This window comes from Macaca fascicularis, chromosome 14 (assembly GCF_037993035.2).
Source record: "Macaca fascicularis isolate 582-1 chromosome 14, T2T-MFA8v1.1".
Lineage (NCBI taxonomy): Eukaryota > Metazoa > Chordata > Mammalia > Primates > Cercopithecidae > Macaca > Macaca fascicularis.
The window spans coordinates 36,867,089-36,878,450 of NC_088388.1; the positions used below are offsets into that span (position 1 = coordinate 36,867,089).

The 11,362-nt window shown below is 39.3% G+C and overlaps 1 long non-coding RNA gene across 1 annotated transcript in view; it reads left to right on the top strand.

Moving 5' to 3' along the window:
* LOC135967242 (uncharacterized) overlaps positions 1–8,053 on the top strand; it is a 62,760-nt gene extending 54,707 nt beyond the window's left edge. The window contains exon 3 of the long non-coding RNA XR_012422764.1: positions 7,805–8,053. This is a non-coding gene — a long non-coding RNA (uncharacterized lncRNA). The remainder of the gene's footprint in view (positions 1–7,804) is intronic.
* Positions 8,054–11,362: the final 3,309 nt, after the last annotated feature.

The window sequence follows — 11,362 nt, forward strand, 5'->3', positions numbered from 1 at the left end:
AGTCTCAGTATACTTTTAGCACAAATATACCACACACTGATATACATGTTAGATAGAGACACAAAAAATTTAAAAATGAAATGCCATCTTTGCCCTCTAGGGGCTCAGGTTTGTTCAGCTGTGCATTTATACTCTTATACAATGCTCTGGCTAACAGTTCGGTTTCAGCATGGAGGAAGTGATGGTGCAGCAAGGAAAAAGCTGTGAAGAAAAGGAAAGGGATCACAAAGCCATCAACAATCTAAATTCATGCAAAACCAATGTAATCAACAACTGTAGCATTTCACTAATACAGGCTAGTAATTCTCACTTAAAAGAAGATGAGGTTATTGGTGTTAACATATTTCATGTGTATATAGAGACCTATTGCTCCTCACAAGATCATTAGGTTTTTTTAAGTACACACAAACCACACTTTTAATAATCCACTCTGAGATTTTGCTGGGAGTTGATGTGACATTATTTAATGTATACTTTCTAGAATCTATTTCTCTTTCTGTAGCGAGAACTAATACAAAATTTGAATGTGAGGGATTAACGCATACCACAAAGGGTTAAGGAGGGCACACTTCCCCTCCCCCAGTTCAAGCAGAGAGGTACTGTCACCAGATGCCAGCAGGGGGCAGCAAATAGCAGTTGAGGCCGGGAATTTAGGGAATTCAGTCTTGAATGAAGGATTAGGTAGAAATTTGGGGTACCCAGAACACTGTAGCTATTTTATTGCAGAGAGTGAGATGGAAAAAAATAAGAAAATAAAAACCCAGAGTTTAGGGATGTGTCTCAAAGTAATAACTTTTTAGTGGCAAAACTATAAAAGTTAAATTATATTTATTACACTTTGTTTAAGAAGGTAGAAAAGTGTGCCCAGCATTTTAGGAACATCTTCACTAACAGCAGTGAAGCTTTGTATAGAAGTTACTGAGTGACAAGCGGAACTTCCTGTTATCTAGAAAACTCACTTTTCTGGAATACTCCTATTTAAGTGAGGTTTCACTGAATTATGGCTCTATATGTGTGTAGACATGTGTGTGGGGGGGGTAATGGGAGGGGAGAGATGTAGAAAGAGAGAGACAGGGAAAAATGAAGAGATACAGAGTTACAGATGAGAGAGAGAGAGGAAAAGAGGGAGAGAGAAAGGTGATGGAGGCAGGGAAGTAGAGGAGGAAGAAATCCTTTTGGGAATAACATAAAATAAAAGAGATTATTCACCCCAAGCCCATTTTCGAAGTTTTCCCATAGTCTCCTTAAAAATCAGTCCTTTTTAACCTAAAGATATCCACACTTCCTCTGAACTCTAAGGTGAATTTCTTTTAAAAAAAAATTTATGGGAATTCATTCAGCTCCCTTCTCGGCTACATCAAGATGAATAAAATAAAATTTTCCATTCTATAAAAAAGCCTGCAATGATTTTTCTCCCCACTCTCTGAACTTAACAAATATTCAAGGCTGGAAAGTTCAAGGCTAGCAGGATCTTAGCTCTCCTTGAAGAAGGAAAACCACATCAAATATTAAGAAAACAATGGTTACGTATTTTTAAAATTATTAATGTTCAAAATTCTAGATCTCCACAAAGGTAGAATACTGCCTTCCTGGTGTTGTTGAGGACCTTCTGTAAAGTCAGTTCTGCTGAGATGTTCCATGGTAAGGGTGTCAGCTATTCCAGTAAAGTGCTACTAAAAGAAAAGGACAGAGATACTAAAAACAAATAATTTTAGGAAGGGCTGTCAATTGTGGATTTGCTGTGATAAATTGCCTTCATTTGGTTTCCTGAAATTATGAAAGCAGAAACATCTTGGTCATTAAAGATTTAGGGAGTTGTGGGAAAGGATCAGAGGTGAAAGGGAATTTGAAGTTGTTCAAAATAAATCCCCAACCTGCCCTTTCTGTTTTGTCTCCTACCACTTGCCCATGCACTCTACATTCTAACCACATTCCTCTTTCTTCCCACACTGTCACAAACCTTCCTGCCCTCTGGTTTTGCTCTTTATCAGTATCTAATGCTTCCTCCCCCAACAGACTCCCAGGGCTCTCTCCAGAAAACCCTGGAAATTCCTATTCATATTTCAAGAGCTAGTCTAAATGTCACTTTTTCTGGAAGAATTCCTTGATTTTATCGAGGCAGAAATAACCAAAGAACTCTAAACACACCTCCATTATAACACCTAAAATAGGTTATTACAGTTATCTGGATATGTTGTCTCCCTGGTTAACTGTAATCAGCTTGATGTCGGAATTTTTGTCCCACAAATCTCTGTATCATCAGTATTGTATCCTGTGGTATGGCACACAGTAGGTACTTCACAACTTTTAAAATTATCCTGTTAATTCCTTAGTCTAAGTGTATAACCATGCAAATTCTATCAACCAATAATTCTCAACCATATTGGTAAGATTGTATATTATTAATATAATAGGAATTAATATTCAGCATTTTAAGCAGATGTCATTGCATCTCTTGATGAGTTGGATGGCTTCTTAGAAGACTGTAGTGATCTTGAAAAGTAGATGATCATATTCTAATATGTAGAAGACTGAGGTGACCATATCCAGCCAAGATAGAAAACTTTGCCATATGTAAGGAGCATCACCAGAGAAGGAAGGTGGAATAAAGATGGCCTTGAATCTATACCCATCTGATAGAGGAAGCTCTTGTGTTCCTCTGCATTGCCGTCTCCCTGGGTGAATTGTCTATTTCCTTTTCCTTGCTTTACTTTCCTCTCTTTGTGCCTTCAATACTTCACAACACTTGCCAGTTTGCCAATCTGTCTCCCCTCCTCGACTTAATCTAGCACATATTAAGGGCTCAATAAATGATTGATGAAGGACTTAGATGCATGACTAGAGAAAAATCTGAGGAGATAGAGCCCTCTGTATTTTCTTCCCAGCCAGGAATCTAGGCAAAGATTCTTATCGTGGTCTTTGCACAAGATCATTGGCAAATATTTTGAACATTTGTCTGGCAAAGCTTTAGAATTCACCAGCAGGACTTGATCTACCCATTGAAAAGTCCTCAATGTACAATAGGTGTGATCATGAAAACAGAGGATTATCCAAAATAAACTAGGCCAGAACCAAATAGGACAATGAAGTGTTTCATGTTAAAGTGTGAACTTGGGCAAGTAATTAACATCTCTGAGCAAAGACGTTCTCATGTGTTAAGAGAGCGCTAATGATATTAGCTAATGATATTAGGTTGGTGCAAAAGTAATTGTGGTTTTGCAATTGTTTTAAATTAAATTAAATTAAATTAAATTAAATTAAATTAAAACAATTGCAAAACCACAATTACTTTTGCACCAACCTAATAGTAAGGTTTATTGAGAACTAACTGAGAAAACCCAGGTAAAGTTAGCACAGTGCCTGAAATACAGTGAGCGCTCAAGCAATAGCCGGTCGCACATTAACAATAATAATAAACCTCAGCTCTGAAAAATGCCTCTAATAGTTGGTGTGTCCTACAAAATAAAGCACAGTTGTTTTTATTAGGCATCCCTCAACAATATAATCCCAGTTTTCCTGTCATTCTAGGATCTACTAGAATTGAAATGACTCCTCTCTTTTGATTATTTTCATTGACATGAACCTGAAGTTTCACATCACCACATGGAAACAGATTAAAGAGTTTCATGAGCCCTTCATTTTCTCCTAAATATGATTCCAAGTGCCATTGATAAGAAGGTGAGAATCCTCACCAGCTTGTATTGCTAACTGGGTAGTGGACTACCCCTCCAGCAAAAGACAAAGTTGTTTTTTAGTGTCTCTAAAAATCTTCCTTGGGGCAAAGATTATGGGCCCGTAAACTGAATTTTGTTTTCACTTCCTATGGTGAAATTTTTATTCCAACTTCCCTTTAACTTACAGGCATACCTTAGAGCTATTGTGGGTTTGGTTCCAGACCATCGCAATAAAGTAAATATCGCAATAAAGCAAGTCACACAAACTTTTTTATTTCCCAGTACATATAAAAGTTAGGTTTATACTATACTATAGTCTATCATGTGTGCAATAGCCTTATGTCTAAAAAATGTACATACCTTAATTGAAAAACGCTTTATTGCTGAAAAAATGCTGACACCTCTGTGCCAAAAGTGAACACATGCTGTTGAAAAACCTGGTGCCAATAGACTTGCTCGACACAGTGTCACCACAAACCTTCAATCTGTAAAGAAAAAAAAAAAGTTAAAATAAAATACAACAGTATCTGTGAAGTGCAATAAAGCAAAATACGATAAAACAAGGTATGCCTGTATTTGCTTTATGTATTTGGGAGTCAAGGAAACTGATTCTTCTTTGTATACTTAAGGAAATATACATACAAAAAGCAACTTAAACAAAGGAAGCTCTGCCAGGTGAGGTGGCTTATGTCTGTAATCCTGCATTTTGGGAGGCCGAGGCGGGCGGATCACCTGAGGTCAGGAGTTCGAGACCAGCCTGGCCAACATGTTGAAACCCCGTCTCTACTAAAAATACAAAAATTAGCTGGGTGTAGTAGCGGGCACCTATAATCCCAGCTACTCGGGAGGCTGGGGCAGAAGAACCGCTTGAACCCAGGAGGCAGAGATTGCAGTGAGCCAAGATCGCACCATTGCACTCTAGAGCCTAGACGACAAGAGCGGAAGTCTGTTTCAAAAAAAAAAAAAAAAGGAAGCTCAAGTAAGGAAATGTAATATGTCACACATTCTCCTTTTAAGCATACCATATAGGAAAAAACATAACAACCACAGCCTGTTTAGCTGAAGGTATCAGTTAAGGTGGTATTCAGTTGTGTGTATGAGAGACCTGATAATAGCAGCTTAACTAAATAGGACATTATTTCTCCTGTAACAAGAAAAAGGAGGTTGGCAGGTGGAGTGCAAGTGCCAGTCTTCAAGAACTTCATCAAATATGTGGGCTTATTCAAGAATCTTGCTCCATCATTCATAGTGCATGACATTTGTCTTTATAAAGCAAGATGGCTATTCCTCTGGCATTGTTCTTTTGTTCAGGGTAGAAGCAGGAAAGATTGGGATGGGGTAAGTGTAACAAGTTCTTGCCCCATGAAACTATCCCTTTTTTGTCAGGAATATAATTGCTTGCCCAGAATCCTCCCCACCCTCTTTGGAATTTTGTTTGACTTTTATTGTTCTGGAACAGGGTGTATATAGCCATCTCTAGCTGCAAGGGATTAGAGGAGGTGAACATTTTTTATTTATTTATTTATTTATTTATTTATTTATTTATTTATTTATTTTGAAATGGAGTTGCACTCTTGTTGCCCAGGCTGGAGTGCAATGGCGCGATCTCGGCTCACTGCAACCTCTGCCTCCCATGTTCAAGGTATTCTGCCCCAGCCTCCCAAGTAGCTGGGGTTACAGGCACCTGCCCCCATGCCCAGCTAATTTTTTTTATTTGTAGTAGAGATGGGATTTCACCATGTTGGCCAGGCTGGTCTTGAACTCCTGACCTCAAGTGATCCACCCACCTTGGCCTCCCAAGGAGGTGAACACTTTTAACTGGGCACACTGACACCCTTTACTAAAACACAGTTCTAGTGGTAAAGCAGGAGAAAGAAGGGAAATAATGAAATATGGTAGGCAGCTAACGGTATCTGACACACTTAAGAATAATAATCATCCATTTGTTCTGTAGGAAGGAAAAATTTTACAGTATAAGTGTTACTTGTGCAGTTTCCCTAGGATCCCCAATAATAGCCACCTTCTATTCAAAACAGAATGACTAAATGATGACTTTTCCTTATCTTGACATTCGTAATACTGGTCTCCTCCTCCTGAGAAGGTTTTTTCTCTCCTAGTCTCCACTGAAATCTTTCTCATGCTTCATGAGCCAAATCAAAAACAACTCCGAAGCCTTCTGCAAACATCTTACCCCACTCTATTCATGGGGTCAGTATAAAGCTTCCCATCCTCTGCAGTAACTCCAGAACACACTAACATCTCACCTACACTGGAATTTTATTATGATTATTTGTTCATAATTAATTATTAATAGCTAATGTTTACCGAGTGCCACATTCTGCTGCTGTATGCTTCATATGCATTATTTTATTTTATCTTCACAACAAAAATCGGATACTCCAATGTTCATTACTGCACTATTTCCAAAATGTAAAAACAACCTATATTCCCATCAAAAAACTGAATAAAGAAAATGTGGTGTATAAACACAATGAATACACTATTCAGCCTTAATGAGAAGAAAATTCTGTCATGTGTGACAACATGAAGACTGAGGACGTAATGCTAAGTGAAATAAGCCAGTCCCGCAGAGACAAATACCATATGATTCCACTTACATGAGGTGTCCAAAATAGTCAGATTTATAGAAACAAAAAGGGAAATTTGCAGGGGCTAGGGGGTTGGGGTAATGAAGAGTTTCTAATCAGCAGGTGTAAAGCTTCAGTTATGCATAATGAATAAGTTCTAGACCAGCGGTCCACAACCTTTTTGGCACCAGGGATGGGTTTTGTGGAAGGCCACTTTTCCATGGACTGAGGAGGGGGACCACATGGGGAAATTTGGGGATGAAACTGTTCCACTTCAGATCATCAGGCATTAGTTAGATTCTCATAAGGAGCATGCAACCTAGATCCCTCACACATGCAGTTCACAATAGGATTTGTGCTCCTATGAGAATCTAACGCTGCCGCCCATTTGACAGGAGGTGGAGCTCAGGTGGTAATGCTGGCTGGCTGCTCACCTCCTGCTGCACAGCCCAGTTCCTAACAGGCCATGGACCTGTACCTGCCCGTGGCCCAGGGGTTGGGGACCCCTGTGCTAAACAACATTTGTACCTAGAGTCAACAATAATGTATCATATACTTTAAAACCTGTTAGGCAGACAGATCTGCTGGTAAGTGTTCTTACTACAATTAAAAAAAGAAATACTTAAAGTAGTCCATCATTTCCTCGAGACAGAGTCTCCCCCTGTCACCAAGGCTGGAGTACAGTGGCACCATCCTGGCTCACTGCAACCTCCGCCTCCTGGGTTCAAGTGATTCTCCTGCTTCTGCCTACTGAGTAGCTGGGATTACAGGTGCCTGACACCACACCTGGCTAATTTTTTGTATTTTTTAATAGAGATGGGGTTTCACCACGTTGGCCAGGCTGGTCTTGAACTCGTGACGTCAAGTGATCCACCCACCTTGGCCTCCCAAAGTGCAGGGGTTACAGGTGTGAGCCATCACGCCTAGCCCATTATTTCCATTTTATTGATGAGTGGTAGGTCTGAGTTTTGAACCCAAGTTAAACCGACTATAGGATCTAAGATCATCATCACTATACCATTCATAAATGTCTGAGAAAACTATTATCCTTTTTGAAGACAAAGACTACTTCTTAAACTTCTATTTCTTTACTAGATTCTTTATAGCACTGGACTTTGTTCAGTACAGGGGATCAATTAATGTTTCATTTCACAGACAAACAAATTGAGAGTGAGGGAAGTTATTAGTCATAGAGCCTGGGCAAGAACTATGTTATTTTTGCCCTGCTTTCAGTCCACTTGTCTTTACACTGTAATCTACTATCCAATCTTTCAAAAAATATTGAACACCTATCATGGGCCAGGCAGATGCTATGTTTTGCCTAGGTTGAAGGTCCTAGCCTTAAGGACTACAATCTTGTTTATTGAGAAGAAACAAACACTGGAAAGGATCACGTGAAATATTTTCATCTTTCAGCCTGGGGCTGTGTGAAACTGTTGCTAGATCTGGGTCCAAGGGAATGCTAGGATGAAATCCATCAAGTCTGTCATCATTTATCATTTTGTGGGGTTTCTGCCCCGGTTTCTCCTCTGCTCCCTACAGACCATTTCTGATGTCATAACAGCAGCTTAGCTCTACAGAAGACATATGTCTGGAAATCCTCTGCTTTCATTCTCCTGGGTTCTGAGTCACACCGCTTCTTCTACCAGCTGAGGGATAAGTCTATCAGAGAAACTCACAAGACTTTCAATATGTCAGAACTGTCATTATTTGCTGTGCAAATTTTTTCTGGGCTCTGCAGTCTTTGAAACCATTTGCGCAAAAAAAAAAAAAAAAAGAAAAAAGAAAAAAAGAAAAGAAAAGAAAACATAAACTTAAGATAACTCTAGATTTTATGCTAGTGAAAGTATAGGCCTGGCACAGTGGCTTGCGCCTGTAATCCCAGCACTTTGGGAGGCTGAGGCGGGTGGATCACTTGAGGTCAGGAGTTCGAGACCAGCCTGGACAACATGGTGAAACCCTGTCTCTACTAAAAATATAAAAATCAGCCGGGCGTGGTGGCATGCGCCTGTACTCCCAGCTGCTTGGGAGGCTGAGGCATGAGAATCGCTTGAACTGAGGAGGCAGAGGTTGCAGTGAGCCGAGATCATGCCACTGTACTCCAGCCTGGGTGACAGACCGAGACACTGTCTCAAAAAAAAAAAAAAAGAAAAAAGAAAAAGAAAGTGTAAAGAAAAGACTTTGCCGCTTGTCTTTGGGTAAGCCAACCCCTCCATCCCCTCTGACATTCAAGTGTGCCCTCCCACCAGAGCTTGGAACTCTGTCTGCAACAAACACTTTATGGCAGGGGATCTTGCTGGCACTGAAGTCAGCAATGAGGTTATCTATTTTTTAATATCTGCTTCATATCTGCAGTAAATGCCCAGGTACACAGGGAGAAGGAAAGAGGGCAACAGTTAGCCATGGCAAGTGGCTAACTGTGGCCCCAAACTTCATCTAGAGAAAAGAAACCAACCTAGACCAGTGGGCTTAATCAATTATGAAGATGGCCTTCAAAGATCCTTTTGGGGCCAGTGCATAAGCAATAAAAATGCACTTCCTACCTCCACAACATAGACAAACTCTGACTTCTTTCTCCTGGCTTTTTTGTTGTTGAGAAGCTGAGGTGATATAAATGTCCCTTGAAGAAGACATATTGAATTATTCGTGCTTCTAGAAGTTCATTTTAACAGCAACTCTTTTCTTTGAATCTTTACATCCACTTCTGAGGATACAGGGGTGTTTATGCAAGGCCAGTGTAGATGATTTTCCTTCAAATGACTGGGTTTGATTTGGTGCTTGCTCTGAGGGAGAGGGCATAAATAAGATGTGTAAAGATGAAAGTGCACATGTATATGTCTTTGGTGCCCCTCTTCCCATGTCATGGGTATACCTGTGATTTTAGCTGCAGCTTAGTGCATTATTTCAAGAGAGCTAAGACTCTTCCTCTGCGAGTATCCTCTGTCTTCAGCTCCGTCTAGAGGTCTTTTCTGAGGCAACAGGAGTCCATTCAGCTGGAAAGGCAGCCCAGAAATGCAGGGGGATTCATGTCTGTGGGGGTAATTCTCAACCAATGAGGTCAAGAGTTGGTGGGTACACAAGCCAGCCCTCCTCCCCCAGATAGACAATTCTGGGAGACACTCTCACACCTCTCAGGAGGATTGAGCAGCTACCTCAATGCTTTACCCTTACGTTGGCCTTTCCTCCTTCCCTGTCTCTCTCTCTCCTGGACTCTCCATCCCTGCTTCCTGGAACTACCTTCCCGGTTCAGAAGTCCCTGTATCAGGAGGTACTTCTTTCAGTGAAATCCAAACTCAGATGCTACTGATATCAAAACAGCTCATTAGTAGATTCAAATCAGTCAACTGGATAAATTTGAGAGAAGAAAAAAATCAACTCACACTTATTGACATTATATAAGCTTAGGGAAAAAAAGTGTTTGATTAATTTTTTAGTGATTACGTTGACAGTGCTTGAAAGCAGACTACAGGTGATATAATACTTGAAACAACTGGTCTACTTTAACAAAGGATTATGTAAAACTTATTAGCACAAATATTGCATACACTAAGCCTTCCTATCTCCTTTCTGTTCTTACCTAACATAGACCTTTTTGCCAGGCAAAGTGTCCTCCAATTTGGTGGTCAGACAACAACAAAATCATGGCTCCTGAAATTTAACTAATTTCCATAGTATAGATATATTCTAGACTATCAATATATTTGCAGTTCAAAGAAGAAAATGCAACAGGCTTCACTTTGCCATGATCAGGCCCCTGTCACATGCTGGTATTATGCTCTAGGACTATGATTTAGCTGCAGCCTATCTGACAACATGTCATAACAGAGTGATTAAATGTGGTTCAGCTGGATATTGATAATTGTCATAATCTGGTCTGGTTTGACATAGTTATAGAAATATTATAATTGTCATACATAATTGAGTCATAATACATTGAAAATCAAATAGATCATGTATTAGTTAGGGTTCTCCAGAGAAACAGAGCCAATTGTACACACAATGTGTGTGTGTATAACGTATGTGTGTGTATATACATGTATGTATATATATATATACACAGTTAGCCCTTGAGAAGCTGAACAACACAAGTTTGAACAGTGCAGGTCCACTTATATTATATTTCAATAAATATATTTGGAAAATTTTTGTTGATTTGTCACAATTTTAAAAAACTCACAAACTCTGTAGCCTAGAAATATGTTTATAATTATGAAAAAATTAGGTATGTCATGAATGCATAACATATATGTAGATACTAGTCTATTTCATTATTTACTATCATAAAATATATACACATCTATTATAAAAAGTTAAAATTTATCAAAACCTATGCACACAAAGACAGACAATATATGGTATGTTATTCGCAGTTGAGAGAAATGTAAGCAAATGTAAAGATGCCGTCTTAAGTTATAACTGCATAAAATTAACTGTAGTACATACTGTGCTACTGTAATGATTCTTTAGCCACCTCCTGTTGCTATTGTGGTGAGCTCAAGTGTTGGAAGTATTCACTTAAAACCCCCTGTGGTGCTAATCATCTCCAGTAAATGGTGTATTGCAGCAAAAATGATATTTCACAGTTCTTGTGTATTTTTCACTGTGTTTAGTGCAATACTGAAAAGCCTGAATAACATCATGGGACCCATATGAAGTGCCACTGGTGATGCTAGAAAACTCCCAAGAAGTGGGGAAAGCTCATAACATTACAAGAAAAAGTTAAGTTGCTTGATAGTTGCCATAGACTGAGCTCTGCAGCTGCAGTTGCAAACCATTTCAGGAAAAACGAATCCAGTGTAAGGACCATTGTAAACAAACAAACAAACAAAAGGCATTCATGAAGCATTTGCTAAAGCTAGGCTAGCAGCCATGAATACCTTGCACTTTTTACAAAATATCTTTTTAACTTGAATTGAAAATACAGTTCTTTTTGTGGCTGCAGGATTGCTATAAAAAAGCCATGCCTATAGACTCTAGTATGATTTGAGAAATAGTGGAGTCATCGTATGACAACTTAAAGTGAAAGGGAGGTGAGGGATCTAAGCCTGGATAATTTAGTGCCAGTAAAGGATGGTTTGATAATTTTAGAAAGATGTTTGG